This window comes from Staurois parvus, unplaced genomic scaffold (genome assembly GCF_062004578.1).
Source record: "Staurois parvus isolate SC_StPar_1 unplaced genomic scaffold, SC_StPar_1.0 ptg000080l, whole genome shotgun sequence".
Taxonomy (NCBI): Eukaryota; Metazoa; Chordata; class Amphibia; order Anura; family Ranidae; genus Staurois; species Staurois parvus.
This window is the reverse complement of record NW_028317876.1, coordinates 4,589,045-4,612,265: the sequence shown is the minus strand read 5'-3', so window position 1 is coordinate 4,612,265 and position 23,221 is coordinate 4,589,045. Positions and strand designations below refer to the sequence as shown.

Here is a 23,221-nt window from a genome sequence, read left to right as displayed (position 1 = left end):
CTGTGGCCCTAAGTAACAATTCTCTGGCACTCAGTAACAATTCTGTCTGTCCCTGAGTAACAATTCTGTGGCCCTAACTAGCGTTTCTTTGGCCCTAAGTAACGATTCTGTGGCCCTCATTAACAATTCTGTGTCCCTGAGTAATGCTTCTCTGTCCCCAAGTAACGTTTCTCTGTCCCCAAGTAACGTTTCTGTGGCCCTAACTCTGTCCCTAATACAGAGCGGTCTGCCTCTCTTGAATGACTGGAGGCAAATGAAGAATTCTAAAATGGCCGCTATTTATAGCTCGACCATTACACAGTGCTGGCTGCCTGGCTACTGATTGGCTAATGCGATCACATGTCATTAAGGAATGCATTATGGGTCAGCGCGCCTTGTCTGCGCGCCTTCCCAGACATCCCCGCTCCGTCGCCGCACATGTCCACCGCCATTTTAGGAAAAATTTCGATTCGCGCGTCCGAAGTAGGCTATTTTTCGGATTCGGCGCGAATCGAAAATTTTCCAATATTCGACTCGAATTCCACTTCGCCTACTTCGATTCGCTCATCTCTAATCATCACATCAACAGAGAGAGCACATAGGAACTGCAATAGTGTAGTACATCCAAAAAACTCAAAAATTTTATAAAAAATTGCACTTACACAATGAATAAAAAACACATTTGCGGGGGGAGTGTCCAAGATGGCGACCGGAGTGGACGTCTGTTCCTGAGCTCTGGCGCCCTGAAGTTGAATCCGCTGCCATCCAGGTGACAGCGGGCCTTGTACGGCCACTGGAGGCTCTGCAGACCTTGCCTGACATCTAAGGAGGGGCACCGGACGTTCTCGTCCCCCCTCCGGCCATTCGGAGCTCCGGAAGAGTTGCGGCCTACCGCGGCGTGTGAAGCTGCTGCTGGGACAGCCTATGTGGCGCTTGGCTTCTGTGTTGGTCCCGGGGATCACACCAGGCCTACTTGGATTCCAATAGGGCTCGGAGGCCCGTTGAAGTGAATGAGCAGCCCTTGATAGGGGTGGAGGCTCCACACATCAGCCCCCCTTCCATAGAGGATGAATTAGGGGCTTCTGTGGCCCCCCCGGCAGGCCTTCATTGTTGTTGACCACCTGGCTTGATTGTCGCAGATCCTCGCGCCCCACTGGCTGCTGAGATCTTGGGGCCTACGCTCGTTCTACCTGGGATTTCATCATCACTCTATGGAGGGTACCGCTACAATTACATCAGTTGCCTGTATCTACTCCTTCCTACCCAGTGTAATAATCTTTTCTACAATTTATTGGCTGTGGCGGGATGCATGATGTGTTCCGCAGCAATGGATCTTATGTGAAAGCAACCCCGTCGGGGGACACGCACACGTAATCGGGGAAGATGACCAAGTGATCTCCCTGTGCCATGCCACCGGAAACATATATCTCGGCAAATGGGCTTCTACACCCTGGCGTATAATTTCAACCGGTTGAAGGCGTTTGTGAACTACCTGGACTTCTCTTAAAATGCATCGTACCCCACGCTCCAAACCCAAACACCGGGCCCAGCAGAAATCCCCTCTGCATAGCCACACTAGCAAACTAACGCCTAGCCCCCCAGAGCCTGATGACACCACGCAGCCTACAGGGGATCCTGAGTCGGATGGCGATAGTCAGCAACAGTTCCCATCGGGCCTGGCTGGCCCTCTTGAACAAAACCCTGAAGCCTTGCTACACAAATTCCGTGCCATAGTGCGAGAGGAGATTATGGTTGCCTCTCGTAAATTATCTTCTGATCTGGTAAGAGGTCTAAAAGAATTGGGCCATCGTGCCCACCAACTAGAACAACGTATGGATCTGGCAACTACGGTCTTGGAGGGCCATGAACAGGAGGTGGATGATCTGCATGCTGAGCTGGACACTTTAAAAGATAAATTGGAAGATGCTGAGAATAGAGCCTGCAGAGATAATCTCCGCATCCGCGGGATCCCTGAGGTAATTACCAATCTACAGGGTACTGCTACCGCTCTATTTCAGGAACTAGCTGCTGATATCCCCTTGGAAAAACTGGAGTTTGATCGTATCCATAGAGCTTTAGCTCCTAAGCCCACAGAGGGCCCTCCCAGGGACATTATCATTAAATTCCACTTTTACCGTACTAAAGAGCGTCTACTACAGGCAGCTCAGAATCGTCCGACTTTGGAATTACAGGGTCACTCTGTTCAGCTGCTTGCGGATTCCCCAGTCTCGATTGCCAAACGTTGTACCCTGAGACCCTACCTCCAGATTTTACAATCAGCTGATATTAAGTACAGATGGGGCTTTCCTTTCAAGCTCTCTTTCTCCTTCCAAGGTCGTCAGTTCCAAGCTTCTTCACCAGCTGATCTTCGCCGCCACTTTCAGGAACTGAAATTGGAGTTACCACACCCCCAGAACGAGGAGGCTACAGTTTCTACACGCCCTCGGAGTTCCCAGTCTTCACGTAAATCTTCTCCTCCAAGTCAGAGTAGCTCTGCAGGCCCAGCGTTTCCAGGAGGTTTCTGCGACTTGACATTCTGTGCCCGGTTGGGTTTTCACGTATGTTTTTTTTCTTACTCTTTGAGATGCGGGCGACATCGCCCATATGTGTTCTTATGCAGTTATGCCTTGTAGCACTTTTTCCACAGCGGCTAGTGTCTAAATAACCATGTTAGTTCTGTGTAGATGCTTCTACTTATGTCATAGTTGATGGGCGGATCTGGAGGCGGATCTCAGGCCGCGGGTGTGACTCAGCTCACTGGGCGGTCCCGTGGGCAGTTTCACCCCTCCGGCTATTTTGGAGTTTCTTCATGGAAGTTCTAGCCTACTGAGTTTCCTATTGCCTTACTAGCCATCTATAGGTCAATTGTTCCTGGGTTTATTAGCCTAAATTGTTTGTTTGGTATTTCTTGCCTTAATTAAGTCGAGTAGTATTTCCGGTGGACTATGGTGTCCCCTTTCATGCTGGTTAGTGGACTGGATTGGTGTCCTGCCCGCTATCCAGCCTTTTTGTGGGTATTTCACCCACAGTGAATTATTAAGATGTTTGTGCTAATCTTACTGTTTCATATGAATATTGCTCGTATACCAGATGGTTTCTTGTTTTCTTCCTTTTTTCCTGTCTTTTTTTTCTCAGTTTTTTGTCATGTGTGATTTTATAAAAAAAAATTTCAGGGCTCTCGGGGATCTTGGCGGAGATGATCTTGTTTGCTTCCGATAGCCATGTCGCTAAACTGGTTATCCCGGAATGTTCAGGGCATGAACTCTCCGCAAAAACGGGTAAAGATATTTATGTTTCTCCGGGCTTGCTATGTCGACATTGCTTGTCTGCAGGAAACTCATTTTTCAAATACCTCTGCCCCGAAATATTTTGATGCACACTACCCTCAGGTTTTTCAGGCTACTGGCCCTACTAAACAAAGGGGAGTCCTTGTTGCTTTTCATGGCAAAACCCTATTTGTTTGTGTGAAACGTATTGCTGATCCAAGCGGCAGGTATCTTTTATTACAGGGCACGATTCAGGGTATCGATGTTACAATACTGACCTATTATGCTCCCAATGTTAACCCTGGACCCTTTCTATCACATATCTGCTCCCTCCTGGTTGTCCATCAATGGGGTACTCTTCTGCTGGCAGGAGATTCCAATTTAGTATTAAACCCATCTCTAGATAAATACTCTGCAGAAAGCTCTAATTATTCCATGTCGGCCAAATCTTTCACCCGTACGTTAAGTAGCCATGACCTGGTAGATCTATGGCGTGAATTCCACCCCCGGGGAAAAGATTATACTTACTATTCTCACCCTCATCATTTTCATTCAAGAATTGACCATGCTTTTGTGTTGCGTAAACATCTTCCCTTAGTACGCTCCATCTCTATCCTCACGGTTTCATGGTCCGATCATGATCCCATTTTGGTGGTTTGTCGATCTCTCCTCTGTAAGCCATCCTACTCCTCTTGGATTATGAATGACTCTCTACTTTCACTGAAGGAGATTCAGGCGGAACTAGTGCGTAAATCCCAAGAATATTTTCAGCTAAACTCAGGTTCTGTCTCTTCTTCGGTGATGTTGTGGGAAGCTACAGGGTCATATTATTCAGATAGCTTTGAGGCTGAAGAGGGATATACAACATAAACAGAGTCAGCTGGAATCAAAGTTAGCTTCCGCGTCGGCTCAATTTAAGCAAGTACCAACCCCATCGAACCGTAGGTTGTTAGATCAGGCTCGCCTGGAACTAGATCTCTGTTTGACTGATGAGGCTGAGCGCTCTTTGCGATGGACACGCCAGAAATGGTATAGTAAAGCAAATAAACCAGATTCCATGTTAGCACATAGATTGCACTCTTTCGTGCACCATCCTAAACCGATTTCTCTACGCACTCGTCAGAATGTTCTCACCAGTAATCCTGTAGCGGTATTGGAGGAGTTCTGGCATCGATTAGCCAGACATTATGAGGATCCTACATGGGCTGATCCCCAATCTATCTCTGACTTTCGATCTGATTTGTCCTTACCTACTTTGACCCAGGCCCATAAGGACCTGATGGACCGTGATATTCAAGTATCGGAAGTTCTGCAATGCATTGCAGACCTGAAGACGGGCAAACGCCCAGGTCCAGATGGATACACGGCTTCATATTACCAAAAATTGGCTGATGTGTTTGCCCCTCACCTTGCCGCTATGTTCAATGCGGTGAAGGGAGGTGCAAACTTTTCCCCTGACTCTTTGACTGCTAACGTGGTTATGATCCCCAAACCGGATCGGGATCATTCCTCCTGGGCAAATTACAGACCAATTTCTCTTATTAACATTGACATGAAAATCCTCACTAAGATCTTAGCCACTCATTTGAATTCTTTCCTTTCTCGCTTGATTAAGAAGGACCAGGTGGGTTTTGTTCCCCACAGACAAGCCGGAGATGCCATCAGACGTATTATACAGTTACAACATTTGGCCCATACTCACAAAATTGAAATTATGCTCCTATCTCTAGACATCAATAAGGCCTTTGACACTTTGCCCTGGCCTTATCTCATGTCGGTCCTCCGTCATTTTGGCTTTGGTCCCTCATTCTTGCGTTGGATTTCCTCGCTATATACATCCCCTCAAGCAAAACTCAAATATTATGGTTTTGAGTCTTCAACGTTTTCGATTGGCAGGGGAACTAGACAAGGTTGCCCACTCTCTCCCATACTATTTATCTTGGCTTTGGAACCGTTGGCGGAAGCCATTTGTATACATCCTGATATTAAGGGAATAGATGTAGCTGGTTCCCAACACAAGTTATCTATGTTTGCAGATGATATATTGTTATCTGTTGCAAACCCGGGGGTTACTTTGCCAAACTTACTTGTGGTTTTGGATTCCTTTGCAGTTCTCTCAGGCCTCCATGTTAACCCTGCCAAGTCCAAAGCTGTGTTGATTACCCTCTCACCATCACTTTTGGAGACTCTGAAACATTTGTTCCCTTTTCAATGGCTTTCTGCCTTGCCGTATTTAGGAATCAAGCTTACTCCGACTTACGAAGGACTTTACCGGGCTAGTTTCCCCACTGTTTTTAATGACTTGACGGAGTTGTTGTCCTCCTGGTCTCATTATCCACTTTCATGGTTCAGTAGAATCAATGCGGTCCACATGACTTACCTTCCCAAATTATTGTACGTGTTTTGAGTTTTACCAGTCCCTGTTCCTTCACATACAGTGGGGCAAAAAAGTATTTAGTCAGCCACCAATTGTGCAAGTTCTCCCACTTAAAAAGATGAGAGAGGCCTGTAATTGGCATCATAGGTAGACCTCAACTATGAGAGACAAAATGAGAAACAAAATCCAGACAATCCCATTGGCTGATTTGGAAAGAATTTATTTGCAAATTATGGTGGAAAATAAGTATTTGGTCACCTACAAACAAGCAAGATTTCTGGCTCTCACAGACCTGTACCTTCTTGTAGACCTGCACCAGGCTGGGAAGACTGAATCTGCAATAGGCAAGCAGCTTGGTGTGAACAAATCAACTGTGGGAGCAATAATTAGAAAATGGAAGACATACAAGACCACTGATAATCTCCCTCGATCTGGGGCTCCACGCAAGATCTCACCCCGTGGGGTCAAAATGATCACAAGAACGGTGAGCAAGTATCCCAGGAGCACACGGGGGGACCTAGTGAATGACCTTCAGAGAGCTGGGACCAACGTAACAAAGGCTACCATCAGTAACATACTACGCCGCCAGGGACTCAGATCCTGCAGTGCCAGACGTGTCCCCCTGCTTAAGCCAGTACATGTCCGGGCCCGTCTGAAGTTTGCTAGAGAGCATTTGGATGATCCAGAAGAGGATTGGGAGAATGTCATATGGTCAGGTGAAACCAAAATAGAACTGTTTGGTAGAAACACAACTCATCATGTTTGGAGGAGAGAGAATGCTGAGTTGCATCCAAAGAACACCATACCTACTGTGAAGCATGGGGGTGGCAACATCATGCTTTGGGGCTGTTTCTCCACAAAGGGACCAGGACGACTGATCCATGTACAGGACAGAATGAATGGGGCCATGTATCGTGAGATTTTGAGTGCAAACCTCCCTCCATCAGCAAGGGCATTGAAGATGAAACGTGGCTGGGTCTTCCAACATGACAATGATCCCAAACATACTGCCCGGGCAACGAAGGAGTGGCTTCGTAAGAAGCATTTCAAGGTCCTGGAGTGGCCTAGCCAGTCTCCAGATCTTAACCCCATAGAAAACCTTTGGAGGGAGTTGAAAGTCCGTGTTGCCCAGCGACAGCCCCAAAACACCACTGCTCTAGAGGAGATCTGCATGGAGGAATGGGCCAACATACCAGCAACAGTGTGTGCCAATCTTGTGAAGACTTACAGGAAACGTTTGACCTCTGTCATTGCCAACAAAGGATATATAACAAAGTATTGAGATGAACTTTTGATATTGACTAAATACTTATTTTCCACCATAATTTGCAAATAAATTCTTTCCAAATCAGCCAATGTGATTGTCTGGATTTTTTTTCTCATTTTGTCTCTCATAGTTGAGGTCTACCTATGATGCCAATTACAGGCCTCTCTCAACTTTTTAAGTGGGAGAACTTGCACAATTGGTGGCTGACTAAATACTTTTTTGCCCCACTGTATATTGCGTATTCACCAGCGAAAACTCCTGTCTTTCATCTGGAGCTCCTCTCAACCCAGAATCAGTAAACACATTTTTTTGCTTGTGAGACCGAGGGTAGTTTATCTGTCCTGAACCTTCAGTCTTACTATCTGGCGGCCAATATTGCCCCCTTAGCCCACCTCCATGCATCTCACCATTTTCCCTTGTGGGCTACTGTAGACTTGATGGACCCCCACCCAATTCCACTCTCTTCTTTAACATGGCTTCCTTCTACTCATCGACCCTCATCCCTTAGTCCGACGTTGACGCTAACGCTCCGTCTTTGGGACCCCATTAAATATTCTGCTGGCCTCATTTCTGCTCATCTACTGTTACTACGGTTGCTACACAATCCATTATTTCCCCCAGGTCGTGACAATCCTGGACAGTTTGCTTGGTGGCAAGCAAATGGCTTCCATGATATTCATTCCATGCTCTCTCCCACTCGGATACTCGCCTTTGAAACTCTGCGCTCATCTTACAATATCCCATTGCAGGAACATTTTGGATATCTTCAACTCTGCCACTTTATCAGTACTTTAATACAGACACGTTCGGGACCCTACAGGTTGACCCCCTTTGAAAGTAAATGTAGACATAGACCCCATGCTCTGGGCTTAATTTCCCTGGTCTACTCTTCCATTATTTCTCATAGAACTCCTCCAGTTCATTGTTATCATCAGCATTGGCAGTTGGAACTTGGGGGCACTCTAGATCAGCAGGATTGGCGGATCATGACCCAACAATTATCCAAATGTTCTAGGAATGTTATCATTCTAGAAAACGCATACAAGGTTCTTTATAGATGGTATTACACGCCTGCTCACCTGGCTCGTTTTATTCCCACATATTCCCCGACTTGCTTTTGAGGTTGTCAGCAGATGGGTACCATGGTTCATATTTGGTGGACCTGCCCCAGGGTGTGCAGATTGTGGATCAGAGTTTATGCCCTTCTCCGCACTATGTTCCACACAGACATTAAACGTAACCCGTACAAAGCGCTGTTATTTAAACCATTAGTGGGCCTACTTCATCCTGAACGGCAGCTGGCATTGCACTTGTTCATGGTCACCAAGCTGACGATTGCAAGAGCTTGGAAGACTCTCCTCCTCAGCTTCAAGGATGTCAAAAACCGGATGAACTTTATAATGGTCAACGAAAAGTTGACAGCTATACTGTTAGACACCCATACAAAATTTTTACAGACATGGCGTCCTTGGCTTGATATAGCTCAACCGACAAGATTCGACCAGTCCCTCTTGTCGATATAAAACTTATATACCAGCTTATTTTTATTTTTTTTTTCTTTTCTCTGCCACGGTCCCCCTGGAGCCCCCCCCCCTTTTTTTTTTTTGTTGTTGGTGTCTGTTTTTTTGTCTCCTTTCTCTTCGCTCCTTTCTTTCCTCTTGTCTAGTCTGTCTTAAGGTTATTTGTGCTGATTGTGATTCCTGTTTTGAGTCCTTTACCAGCAATACTGCACCCATGTGCTAGACTCCTTTGAGAGCCCTGCGTGTTAAGTACCTCTCTGTACTCAGAGGGGCTCTTTCTCCTATTCATCTCGCATTCTGTATGTTGATTCTGCAACAATTTTTCCTGAGAGTCTATTATGTTATTAGTCTCTAAATGTCTATCATTTTTGCAATTTATTGTCTTTTCTTTCTGCACAGCACTTATGTACACAGTTTATTTTCATGTTTCATATTCTGTATTATCCATCGAATCTTTTGTATGTTATACTTCTGCTTGTCATTGCATATGTTCTTGACTGATTCTCTGCTGTTTCCTATTCTATAATAAAATTCTTTGTAAAAGAAAAAACACATTTGCATATTCTGTAAGGGTGCGCAAAACCACAAGGATGCTACTTCCTTTCCCGCTTGTGATGTCATCTAGGCTCCACCCTACCCTGCCCACGTGGCTTCATTAGGGGATCCACCCAATGGTGCTGGTACTAAGCAAGGCTGAACACAAGCTGATGAACCTCTTTAATTGTTAATCAAGTGCATGTGCACCAGTGGTGTTGTGGACACAGAGTTATGATTGCACTATATATACATTTTATATTATATATAAAATATATGATTTTTCTTGATTGATTTGAAGCATACAGGTCACACAGTAAGATTGACAAGTTTATGTGTTTTTGTAGTGGCTTCAGGATTTTACTTTAGTTTTTTTACACATTGGTAGCAGATTAGGATACAAACAGCACATTTGTTTCACATTAGGTTTGCTACATTTAGTGATTGTGATAGTGCAGCATCTTTTTGGCAAATGCTTTAATTACATTGTCATTCAGCGTGTTCCTGGTATTCTTCATTTCCCTTAAACCTTGGATTTAATGAGTATAAACTGAGATACATAAGTCTGTTAAAAGTATCTAAAGTACTGTTATCACAAATGTAAGTGAATGCTGGTCTTTTTTGTTAGAAAGTACAAAATGTATTCTCCCACATACAGCATTCAATTATGTGATGTGCATTGTGCCTGAGGAGCCACATCATATATGATTAATACATGAGCTAGCAAGGTTGAGTGGTGTATTGGAAGTCTCCCAATGTCAGTCAAATGCCTTGTCAATTATAGTCAAATCCTCATCTCAATGAACTAAAAACGAGTGAAAAGTATCAATTTGATGTAAAACTCACTTCCCTTGAGTGATTTAGTTTGACAAGCCTTACTGTTTTAAGTCCTGGAATATGTACATTGAGATCGGGGCTGTAATTGACTGAATAATGAATGTGTGAATATCACAAAGTTCAGATATGCATATACTGCAAAGATCAGACCTGTTTGCTGGCTTTGCATTTTGATTCTTTGTGGTTTTGGGTTCGCTTTTGAGAATTTGCTGTTTTATCTTTAAATTGATTAAAACATTGACATAAACTGCACAGTAAAGCAAATTTATAAAGAGAAATTAATTAGAATGGGAAAATTTGATTAATTCAAGATTATTGCATTATTCCCTGACAGGTATTAACTTAGAGTGTATGCGTTTAAATGAATTATGCATTTACCCAAAATTGGCTGTGTGAATAATTATATGCATTACATAGAATGCAAACTTCAGACATTCAATGATAGGAAATATAAAAATGTGATATAATATGAAAGAATAATAATGCCCATAGCTGAGTATGCAGTCAATTCCCATACTTGAAATCCCTTATAGGTACCAGGGTTCATTGCAATTTTAAGTGGATAACTTGAAATGGATCAGCCTTTTTTCAAGCAATGCAACTTTAGCCTTGGAATCACACTGCTTTCAGTGTGAAAGTCTAAAAGCTATTGATGAAATTTTAAAATCATTTGGATTATACAAATAAGAAAAACCTTTCAGAAGACTGCATAAAATGAAAACCTAGTAAAAATTACCTTTTCAAGGTTGATCGTTAGAAAATACAAAAACATGTATACAGAAATCAAAATAATTCATAGCAATAAATGCTGTGTAAATCACTCAAACATCTTCCACAAGGTTGTGGAAGATGTTAGTTTAAACACTGAATGGTTTATGGACCTATAATTCATTTATTATATACAGTTGGATTTATTCTGCTTGTTGGAGGGATTATTGATGTATTGATTTGATGCTCCTTTACAGGTCTGCACAGCAGTTTTTCTCATGAGTTATTTTATTTTTGTATATATCTATTGATGCAGTGTTATATTGATTTAATGCACCTCTTTTTATTTGTATAGATTATTTGTTATGGTACCTTAAAGCAGCCCATGGATTATGTGATTTTGATTAGCTCACAAAATCTTTCTTTAGCCTCCAAACTCTTTCATTAACACTAGATAGTAACACTAAGTACACATCTAAGGCAAGCCATAGATTAATTAATTTTCTTTGTGGTGGAAGGAAAGACAATCGCTCGATTCCTCCATCAACACAGTCAGTGTTGATGAGGTAATCCCTCCTGTAGCTCTATTGTGTTCTGCCAGCAGTTGGCTTTCCTGGTCAGCAGAACACAATGATTACTGCTAGCAACTATACAGTAGCTGCAGGCAGTAATCGCATGCAAAAAATCTGACAGGCTGGGCTGGTTGTACCCAAGTTGTTAGATGGATCAACATGGGTACAACCAGCCTGCATATAGATGGATCGTATCTTAGTCACTCCATGTTGAACCAGCGGGATTCGATCCATCTATGGCTAAAGCTATGGCTTTAGGCAATGCCTGAAAAATCATCTTTTCAGGGAAGTCTATCCCGTCTCCACCTAAAAACTGAACTTTAATTCTTTCATTAGCTCATCCCTTACATTTTTAATCTTTTTTTTACCACTTTTCCCACCCTATTAGTTTGTAAGCTCTGATGAGCAGGGCCCTCCTAATACTCTTACAGTAACTGTATTGTAACTGTACTACCCCCCTTTACATTGTAAAGCACTGCGCAAACTGTTTGCGCTAAATATGTTTTTTTGCATATATTTATTTTTGCTAATGTTTTGTGTTGCATATGAACATCAATACAGTCAATAAACTTCTGAAAAGTGGATAGAAAAGTAGTGCAGGTGCTGATATTTCAAGTGGTAAAAAATTAAACAATTGTATAAAATAATGAAATACTGCTCCATGAAGGTGCTCATGCCTGACCCATCCATTCCAGAAAAACTTGAAAGGACTCAAAATACAGGCACGATGAAAACCCCATGGGTAAACATTTATCAATACAGAAATGGTCCTCAAATTGAATAACTAAAGAATTAAAAACACCTGGCCAAATGGTTAAAAAATGGAAAACAAATGAAAAAAGCAAATCTGATGTCTGACTTAGCTAATCAAACTGCAGGACTAGATGATTTGTGACAATCTGACAAGGGGCTGACCAAAAGTCAGGTACTTCACTGAAGAAAAAATCTTAGAAATTAGAATAGGCCTACTGAATAAACTCTATCAGAGGTCGCAATGCATCCAGGAAGGAAGAGCCGAACCCATGACATCATACTGCCACCATCTTGGTTGCTAAGCGGTGAGCAGGCTTTTACATAGCGTACTATATTTATTTGCCTGTAACTGGATTTTAATTGCTGGTGATTTAATAAATTTTACTTGAAGAGCACTGTTTTGGACTTTCTGTTGCATGGGTTCTTTATCGATTGACATTTGAGTGCAAGTGATGAAGGAAAGCAGCGGCCTGTTTAATGGTAGTGCACTCATCATTGGAAGAAGTGAAGATATGTTTCTTTTCACCTAATATTCCACTGGGCTTCTTTGGACTTTTCTTTATATTTGGACTTTTATTGAGTGTATTTTGTATTTTTTTTTTGGTTATACAAGCCGAGTCTGAGGTTTTGTATTGATTTATTTATATATTATATAGTGTGGATTTAGAAGGTTGTGCTGCACTAATTATGTATACATGTCTATAGAGGGTGATGTGAAGTTCAATGTAAGTGTAGCGCTAGCAACAGTGCATATATTTCATGTGTTTTAGATAATCAAGTTGTTCCAATTGATATTACATTATTCGTTTAACACATTAAATTGGTGTTTTAATCCAGATTACACTATGAAGAGCATGTCTTTTTCTTTTTTATGATATTATGTCCAACTGAGTATATATGCACAACGATCTGATATAATGCAGCACCATCATTTGATGTGTGGTTTTGAGGAAAGCTGGATATCTTCGTTGATGCACAAGTGCTGATTGACCACTCTCAATTGGGGGTCATATGCTGTTCTTTCTTTTTTTTTCCTTTTTAGCTCTAATTCATCTGTGTTTAATATTATTAAACTCTTGGCCTTTGGTCAGGACATATTTGGATCCATTTCTTCTGGACGGTCTTCAGGGCCAAAATGAGGGTAATCCCTAAAATTAATGACTGAAATATGCAGCCGAAGGCTGTAGGAGACTTAATCCTGCAGAACATTGGTAGTCCTTGCTCAGCCATACCTCTGCTCTGGATTTGCCACTTGACCATGCAGCTTCCTAGTGATCCCAGCTTAAAGCATTTCTTCAGGGTCATGGCAAGGTACAGGTATTGTATGATTTTATTGCAAAGCTGGTCAAAGTAGAAATTGTATCACTAGTCAAGTCAGCAGATGACAAGCGACGGGACTGCATGGAGCAGTTAAAAGACATTCACTCAGCTATTCTTCACTCCTAGAGTGTTGAGCCTGCTGCAATAACTCTTGATGTAGACTCCTCACCCAAGCAGAAAAAAGCAGAGAAAGTGATCCAGTGGTCAGTTGAAACAATAGGAAAATTCTGAGGTACGCTGACAGTTGCATGAGGGACAAGCATATAAGATCATAGAGACTGGACAGCTGTTTTCCTATAAAAACATGAATCACCAATATACCAGCCAGTGGAATTACAGCTTTGTTTAGTGATAGCCTTCAAACTGCCCAATGACAACACTTCTGAATAGTAACTCCAAGCAATTCGGTACCTGAAAGAAAGGCAGAAAGAACCAGAAAGCAGTCCAGGAATTTTAACAAAACTAAATGTGAATTATAGTTACCTATTTATATTCAGTGACTAATACTATGAAAACAGGGCAATGGGGCAACAATTACATGGGCTACTTCTCTATTCCATCTGTAGCCCTAACATTTTTAGACCAAGTATGGCTATGGGTTCTTCTGATCCAACCTAAGAAAAGATCTGTGCTGATAGATTTATGATATAGAGCACAGGTGGACTTCACAATTCAAATCCTAATATTTTAGTTTACCTTTAATTAATTTGATGACTTGCTCACCTTTTCACTTCGGTCGCATCCTACTTGAATTTTCCTTTCATGTCAGGAAATGCCATTACAGTTTTCTACCAAAAAGCTTTGCACCCCACCCTTTCAAAGTAGTTCAATTATCTGCCTGTATGCACAAGCTATGTCAAATCTTTCTGTGGAAAGTCAGAATTCTCTTCATACAGAATTCATTAGTCTCACCCTGTAGGGATGGTGCAGCTGATTCTTTGCCTATGGCTTTCCAGTGTTTGCCTGTGTGTCATTAAACTCAGATTCATCCATGTTTCTGAACAGAGAGCATATTCTCTAGGCAGTGGAGAATGAGTCTCTGCTTTTTTACAGTTAATTCACATTTAACTCAGAGACCAAATGTTGTATATCTTTTCTTTACAAGTTTAATCTATCTATCTATCTATCTATCTATCTATCTCAACCACAGATCTAATATTTTTTTTTAATCAAAAATATATTTTGCTTTTTTTTTTTGTTTATCATGGTTTAATTTGTTTTTCACATAAGCTTGAAGTCAACATCAGAATTTTGTGGTAGAATACCTTTAATTTTTCACAAAAACAAAAAACAAAACTCTGGAAAAAATTCTTGGTCATAGGAGAAAGCAGAGTCCTGAGGAGGGAGCACACAGCTACGACTGCTTTGATCTTTTATATTCAAAATGTGTGCATTGGAGAATCTGCTATTTGAAGAGACAACTCTGTTAATAAGACTGCAGCATGATGAGAGGGGAACGATTGCTGTCACAGTGATTATAACTATAATAAGTAATCACAGTGTAAAAGAAAAAAAATCACCCCCCCCTCCCCCTTTCCTCCCCAGAGTAGTGGAATGTCACTATGGTGAAACTGAAATACTCTGACAGTATGTAAAAAAAAAATTGACTAAAAAGAAATAAAATGTTTTAAAAAATGTAATAAAACAATATATATATTTTACATACTGTTACCAGTCTGTACTTAGTATTACCACAACAGTCATATGGTAACACTGTACTGCACTGGTGACAGCATGTAAAATACAAAAAATGTGAAAATAAAATTGATAAACTTTCAAATATGTATACCATAGTATGTAGACTCTATAACTTTCGCACACACTAAATAATATACACTGATTTGGGTTGTTTTTACTAAAGATATGTAGCAGAATACATTTTGGCCTAAATTTAAGATGAAAGATTGTTTGCAAAGTGTTATATCAGAAAACAGAAAAATACAAAAATGTGTTTTTTTTTTTATTTTTGGTAATTTTTCATTTTATATAGCAAAAATAAAAAAAACAGTGGTGAATAAAAAGATGATCAGTCTGGCAGCTGTCAAACAATGACATAGAAGTCTGCATTTAATATGTTTGAAAGAGCCAGGTAGAATAGAAAGCAGAACAACCTGTGGCATATTTGAGACTGTCCAATCTGTAACTGCGGCGTAAACACCCAGGATAAGATCCCAATAGGCATGTATAGGAGGACATTCCCACCAAACATGGAGTAAGGAGCCAGGGGCAGCATGACAGTGCCAGCAGAGATCAGGGGTGGAAGGGAAAATCCTGTGGAGTAGGGTAGGGCATCTATACCACCTATTGAGCAATTTGAAATTGGTTTCCTGAGCTTTGCTGGTCAGGAACAAACGATAGGTAAGAGCAAATGACTCTAGCCAGTCTTTATCTGATATCTGAGCATCAAGATCAGCTGCCCATCTAGATGTGTAAGGTGGGAGGTCTGGATGGACCCTAGAGAGGAGGATCTGATAGAGAACAGAAAGGGGACGTAGGGGAGGAAGATCTTGAAGGAGCAAGGATTCAAGAGATTTAAGATCTATGGTCAGTAAGTCTACATTAGAAAAAGTATGTAGAAAGGAGCAGAGTTGCCTATATTTCATCCATTGGGCAAAAGAGGCCCATCACAGGGTGCGAGAAGTATTTGTATTAGTCGCCTGTGGGTGGTTTTGTTCCACAAAAATAAATGAGAATGATATTGGGCTGGGGGGCATTGAGGGTTCCCAAACAGAGGGGTCATAGGACCAATCAGTGAGGAAACCTCAAGTGTCAGGGCCAGATTGTCCCACATTCACAAAAGATGATTGGTCAGGAGTGGTAAAGATGAAGAAGGACTCCAAAATTCAGGTACAGTCCAGGGTAGAGCTAGAAGCTCACATGGTGCCATAATCTGTTCCAAGCATATCCACTGCTTTGTAGGGGCATGATGAAACCAGTTCAATAATCGAGTGAGAACTGCTGCTGCATGATATAAACGCAGGTCAGGCACCCCTGCCCCACCGTTCTTTTTAGGGGGTGTTATGTAATGTTGGTTTACGAGGGCCCCAAATAAACTTTGTAAAAGCAGTTTGCAATGTTTTTAAGAAGGATTGAGGGATGGCAATAGGAAGCGTCTGGAATAAGTAAAGAAAGTGGGGTGTGACATCCATTTTTAGTATATTGATTCAGCCAAACCATGAGTATAAGGAACGGTCATAATTCTGAAGGTCCTGTAACGTGCGTTGAAGTAAAGGTGTATAATTTCCAGAATATATGAGAAAGGTTAGGGGGGATTTTAACACCCAGGTACTTAAGAGATCCAAAGCAAATTTTGAAAGGAAAGTTATCCCTAAGTTCTCACACCTTGAATCTCGGACTTCGTAAGATTGATCTTAAAATTGCTGAATTCACTGTACCGGTAAAATTCTAATAACAGAAGGCAGAGATATATGTGAGTTAGAGACATAAAGCAGTAGATCATCCGCAAAAAGATCCAATTTCACCTCCTTCGAGCCAACGGGAATGCCGGTAATATTGGGGTTATTGAAAAGTGCTATCATCTAGTGTTCTATACCCAGAACATACAAAAGAGGAGATAATGGACAACCCTGCTGGGTGCCATTGGTTATGAGAAAGCTCGTCATTAGAGAGCCATTGAGGTGAATTCTAGCAGTAGGGGAGGTATAAAGGGCAAGAATCTTCTGCTATAGGCCGGGACCCAATCCTTTTTGAAATAGCGTTTGTGCCAAGGACAGCCATCCCACCCTATCAAATGCCCTTTTGGCGTCAATAGATAGGAGGCAAATGGGGAGTCCAACAGATTGAGCATGGTTCATAACCAAGAGTATTTTTAAGGTGTTATCATGAGCCTCCCTGCCCTGCACAAACCCCACTTGGTCTGTATGGATTAAATCTAGGAGTAAAGGCTGCAGGCTGGTGGCAATCATTTTGGCATAGATCTTAATATCCACACCAATCGGAGAACTAGGTCGGTAGCTGGAACAGAGACTCAATTCCTTATCCGGTTTAGGGAGCAGTGAGATTCCAAAGTTTGTGGTGGAAAAGAAGATCCAGCAGAGATGGAGTTAAACACACATAACATAAATGGGGAAGGAACATCTTTGAAGATCTTATAGAATTTAGTGGTAAATCCATCGGCATCTGGACTTTTGCCCGAAGGGGTCGCTGAAATAGCGTCCAACAATTCTGTGATGGAAAAAGGTCTGTCAAGGGAAACCCTAGTGTCAGCGTCAATAGTGGGCAAGCCTGTTTCACAGACATAATTCCGAAGGTGATCAAGGAATGACGAGGAACTCCCATCCCGTTTCTGGGAAGGTAGATTATAGAGGGCAGAGAAGAAATCCCGAGAAGGGTGGGTCCGACGTCAGATTGCCCATGGGAGTCAAAATGTTAGGGATAAAGGTTGGTGAGGTATGGGGATGGCGAGATCGTGCCAAAGGTATCACCAAAATGGTATCTGCTGAAGGTCAAGCAACGCTGATACATACTATGAGAAACCTCATAAAGTTGTAATAAGGAGGTTCTGGTCACAGATATGGAAGCATGCAGGTCTTGCATAGGAGAGGATTTATGATGAGTCTCCAAGTCCCGTAGCTTGTCTAAAGTGCTTTGAATACACTCAGACCTTTTGTGTTTAAGCCTTGTCCCATGTTGGATGAATACTCCTCGCAGCATTGCTATGAGTGCCTCCTACTCTACCGGTAGGGGTGTTTCATCCATGGCATGATCAGAAAAGAAATTGTGGATCGTGGTGGTGATTGCAAGCTGGCATGAAGGATTAACTAGTAAGGTATAATTAAGATGCCAGGTCCAGTCAGAACGGGGGGCTTGTGGAGGGTACAGAGTCAGGAAAAGAGGGGAGTGATCTGACCATTTGAGAGAACCAATATCTAGGGATGGGCGCCATTTAAGAACATGGAGAGCTTGCGAAAAAATAGTCAATTCAACTACAGGACTAATGGGCTATAGTAAAATATGTGTAATTACGGGTCTTGGGGTAGAGCATCCCCCAGAGATCCAGATGTTGGTGATCATAAAATCTCTTCTTTAGAAGCCGAAGATGGCTGTAGGACAGGTGGGAACCCTGGGAAGAGGAGTCAAGAAGGGTTTCTAAAGCTATGTTAAAGTCGCCGCCTAGCAACACCATGCCCTCCAGAAAGTCTGCTAGTAGATGCAAATAGCGGGTTATGGAGGAAAGTTGGTCCTGGTTTGGTACATAAAAATTGGCCACAGTATATAGCTTATTCCAAAGTGAAAACGTTATAAAAATATATCACCCATTGGGACCAGTCCTGTGCTCCAGACAGAGGACCAGGAGGCGTTTATGTATGGCAATGGAGACGCCCCTGGTTTTGGATGACGGAAGGACACTGTGAAACCATCTAGAATAATATCTCTTGGAACAAGTAGGAAGGCTATCGGCACAAGGGTGGGTCTCCTGGAACAATACAATGTCAATTTTATACTTGTGTAGGGAGTATAGGATTTGACCCTCTTAGATTGGTTGTTGAGGCCATTAACATTATAAGAACAGAGCTTAAGAGGAGTAGGGACTGGTATCCTGGGCACCATCCTCAGGTGACACTAGAAAAATGGAGCATAAAAGAGAAGAGGGGAAAAAAAAGTGGAGGGGGGAAGGGCAAGAGAGGTGGAAAACAAAAGTAAAGGAGGCAAAATAGGAAAGGGAGAATAGAACGGAAGAGAAGAGAAAGAGATGCGGAGGAGAGAAAATTCTCTCACTGGGTTCAGAGCTGCTCGAAACCCAAAAATAACAAAAAAGGGAAAAAAAGAGGAAAGTCAATGGTAAATTTCCAAAAAAAATCACTAATCCCTTCAAGAGGGGCATTGTTCCTATGGGGGGAAGTGGATATGCATGTAGGGCGCTAGTGAAGGAGACCCAGGGGTGAGCAAGAAGACAGGTCTCAAAAATAAAGAGAACCATGAAACAATACAGAGGGAACCCCCCATTGTAAGACTCCCCCCCCTCCCACCACAGGCTAGGGCTACCAGCATATGGAGAATCCCAGGCATGAAGTAGATGTATATGGGCCAGAAAATTAGAACAGCTGGGTGCCCGGGATGGGAAACACTCCTTAGCAAGGGCCCACAAAAACAGGGTAAGATATGAACACAACCTCAAACGGTCAAGAAGTAAAATGCTAGTTGCATTTAAAATACATTTAATAATTTTTTCAGTATGCAATTTTGTTATCTTTTCTGTTTGCCATTTGTTAGAAGCTTTCCTTAACCTAATATCTAATATCTTCTTATTAACAGTACTAACATAAGTATGGATGAGTTGTATCTTAATAGAATAATTGAGTTATTATATTTATATTTGTTCTAGATTGGGAAAAGTAAGTAAGTAGACTTCATAGTCTGTGAATATACATATGAACATATATCTTGGGTTTTCTTTACATTCAAGCCACACATGTGGTAGTAATTGGTCTATCCATCCTCCCCCATCTATGTAAGGGATTATGTTTCACTAATTAGAGAATTGTAAAAATATATTTCATACATGCTAGGTTTGTACTGTAATATTTCTTGATTGAGATATTTATATATGAGATAACTCTTAGCAAGATTACTTTTGGAAAAAATATATATATATATATATATATATATATATATATATATATATATGTATGTGTAATACATCTAATTTACTCTGATTGATGGAATGTCTAGGCCTTCTTAGGTTACGCTCAGACTTTAGGAGAAGTAGACTGGACGTTTGTTATATATACACATCTGTTTCCAATTATCTTTGTGGGACTACAAGTATACCAGCCCATTTTTAGGAAAAGGTGGGGGCTGGATTGCTCTTTTAAGAGCAGAACAAAGACTTTTTAAGGACACTTTGCTAGAAGCCTTGTTGCGTTACACACTATACACACATACATATACATATATACAATCTTATTATCAAGAACTTAACTATATTTTTTGGACATTATTTAAACATTCTGTATGACAATATTTTATTTCTAATTTTATGCAACATTATTATTAAATCATCTTTTTGAGTTTATGCAAGAAGTGGAAGGACTTTCTATCTGAACATTTCTCATCAATACAAGTTAATAAAATATCGAGACAATACGATATTTTACAGTGGCGAGCCTCCAGTTCGATTAGTTTCCGCGGATCGATTATTTTTGACTTTTTTCTCTTTCACCTTGATGAGAGGGAAGATGTTTGCAAACTCAGCAAAATATGAAATCAAGCTTTCAGGAGAAGTAAAAGTCTGCAACAGATGAATCGTCGGCATAATCGAGAACCTAAAAGCAGAATTGGTGAGAATTTTGCGCAATTGCAAGACACGCTGTTCCTTGGTGATGTCATTTCCCGCCAAGAGAAAAAAGATGCGTTATGTAAAGAAAGACCTTCTTAATCGGTAAGTAATGGATTTTATTGATGAATTATCTAGAGAGAGTAAGTTAGAATTCAAGAATCTGTCTACATTTGTTAAAGATGATGAACTTTGGTGGTACATGTATAATGAATGCTTACAGGCTAATATTAAGATAGAAAAATCTAAGTTTTCCTTTAAGAAATTGAGCAAACAAGTTAGAAATGTAATGAAGTTAGTTAATGTTTTTAACGCCATGATTTTTGATGTTCCTAAGACTGCTGCTTGTGTAATGAAGCAAGATCAGAGCAGTGTATGTGCTCATTGCCAGACTTTGACTCAGCAAATAGATGATCTGCAAAGTGTAATTCAAACTAAAGACATTCAGTTATCTGACCTGCAGAATGATGTAAAAAGAATTTGTGTGAATACTAAGGCAGAGAAACAAAAATCTTTTGTACCAGAGATCCAGTCTGTAGAAGGAGACCCTATAGATCAGGAAGAAATGTTTAAGAGAAAATTAAGGGATAAAGCTGCAAAACTTAATCTTAAAATCCTTGATCAGCTCATGAAAATTTTGAAGGATATGCCAGCCTATGATACGGACGCTGATGCTTTCCATAACATGGAGGTTTATGAAAATTTTTGTAATAATTTTTGTTTAAATCAGGAGCAAAGAAATTTTCTATTCTGTTTATGGCTCCCCAGCGTTATGGCACGTAGATTAATCAAAACGCCATATATTGAGGATGATGAGGAAATGCATAGCAATGCATCAGACCGACTGCGTCAATTATTGATATTTACTACTGGAGAGGAAACTCCTTCTTTGGAAATCTTAGACTCCTTAAGAGCTACGATTAATGATGATCCTTTTGAATTTAAAAATAGATTTTCTAAAGTATACAAAATGATATTTAATTTAGACAATGAGACTCCTTCTATGGTAAATGCTTTTGTTAAAAAATTCAAGTATCTTGATCCAGCATCTTTTATTATTGCTACTGGAAATAATGATTTAGATCGCGCAGCCAAAGTTATTGATACAGTTAGGAGACAACTTAAATTAAACAATCAGAAGAAGGAAAGTTTAATTGTTCAAAATGGAGAACAGAGAGAGACCATGTGCTTAGCCACACCCAGTTATGATGATGAACACGTCACAGGCAGGACGAGAGTCTCAGAGCAGACAGGAAATACCATTTGTTTCTATTGTAAACGATTTGGTCATTTGAAAAGAGATTGTATTCATTATAAATTAGATTTACAAAGAAAAGCTTTGGAATTAGAAGACCAAAATATAATGTCTGAACAATCTGCTCCTCCATGTTCCAACAATAGTCTGTCTGAGTTGCCTTATGCCTCAGAAGTTAACAAGATCAGTTCACTGAGAGTCAACAACAGCTTAAACAATATAGTAAACAGCGCTGTTGTCATCAATAGGAATGGTTTACTGCCATTGCCGAAATTTAAATCAGGATCAAATCGAGATTCTTCTTCTTTACCGTTGGAATATGTTGCTCCAATTTTATTGGATGAAAGTGGAAGGCCCAAATCAACATTAATTGATTCTTCCATGTATTTTTGTAATGTTGGAAGTATTTGTACAGCAACTGCTGACATGTCTTCAGATCATAAATGGCCACATACAGGAACCAATCTTGAATTGGAACAATTGGTTAGATCACATAAAGATCTTTGGAGTCAAAGCAAAAATGATGTAGGTTTGTTTACAGATTTTGAAGTTGACATTGAAGGTAGAGACCCTAAGCCTCAACCTCAATACAAGTTGCCATTAGAATCAATTAATCCAATTTCTTCCATTGTAGATGAGTTTTTACAGCAAGGAATTTTAAAGAAAGTACAATCAGTGGTGAATAATTGTATTTGGCCTATCAAAGCTGATAATTCATATTCTTTATCAGTTGATTTCAGGACATTGAACAAATGCATCACAAATAACAAATATATTGTTCCTGATTGTAACATAATGTCACATCTGGATGCCAAGGCCATAATATTCTCTGTACTTGAAATTGCCAATAGCCATTTGTCAGTACCCTTAGCTAAGAGTTGTCAATATAAACTTGCCTTTAGCTTCAACAAAGAAACGTATACATTCACAAGATTAGCCCCAGGCTTGGATATAAGTGATGGAATTGTTCATGAGTATTTGGGAAAAATATTATCTAAATTCTCTAGGCCAGAATGTATTGTCCAGCATGTAGACAAGCTTCTCTTGTCTACACAAAATATAACTGAACATATCACTCTTTTGTCTGAAATATTTATGTTGTTACAAACAGCAGGATTGAAATTGAATACAGAGAAAGTTCAGTTGATGAAAAGACAGGTGGAATTCCTTCATATGCAAATTAGTCATGGACAGAGACAGTTGTTGCAAGAAAAAGTTAGAACTATTTCTGCTTATCCAATTCCAACAAATCACAAGGCTTTGCATCAGTTTTTGAGCGAAGTAAATCATTGTAAAGATTTTATACCCAATTTTGCAGAGAAGTCTAGATCATTATTTGATCGTTTTAGACAAAAAGATGGTGTGTTTGACCAATGGGATCAAACTGAGAAAGAAGCTTTTGAACTATTGAAATGGGATTTGCAGAATGCTACTACATTAAATACTGTTGAGTTTTGTAGTAAAATTCCTTTTGTTTTAGAAACCAGAGTTTCCAATAATGCAATCTCAGCAACTTTGTCACAATTAAAAGAAGGT

The 23,221-nt window shown here is 40.6% G+C and overlaps 1 pseudogene; it reads left to right on the top strand.

The window, feature by feature from the left end:
- Positions 1-3,200: 3,200 nt before the first annotated feature.
- The window catches only part of LOC149469159 (uncharacterized), a 32,899-nt pseudogene continuing 12,878 nt past the window's right edge, over positions 3,201-23,221 (top strand).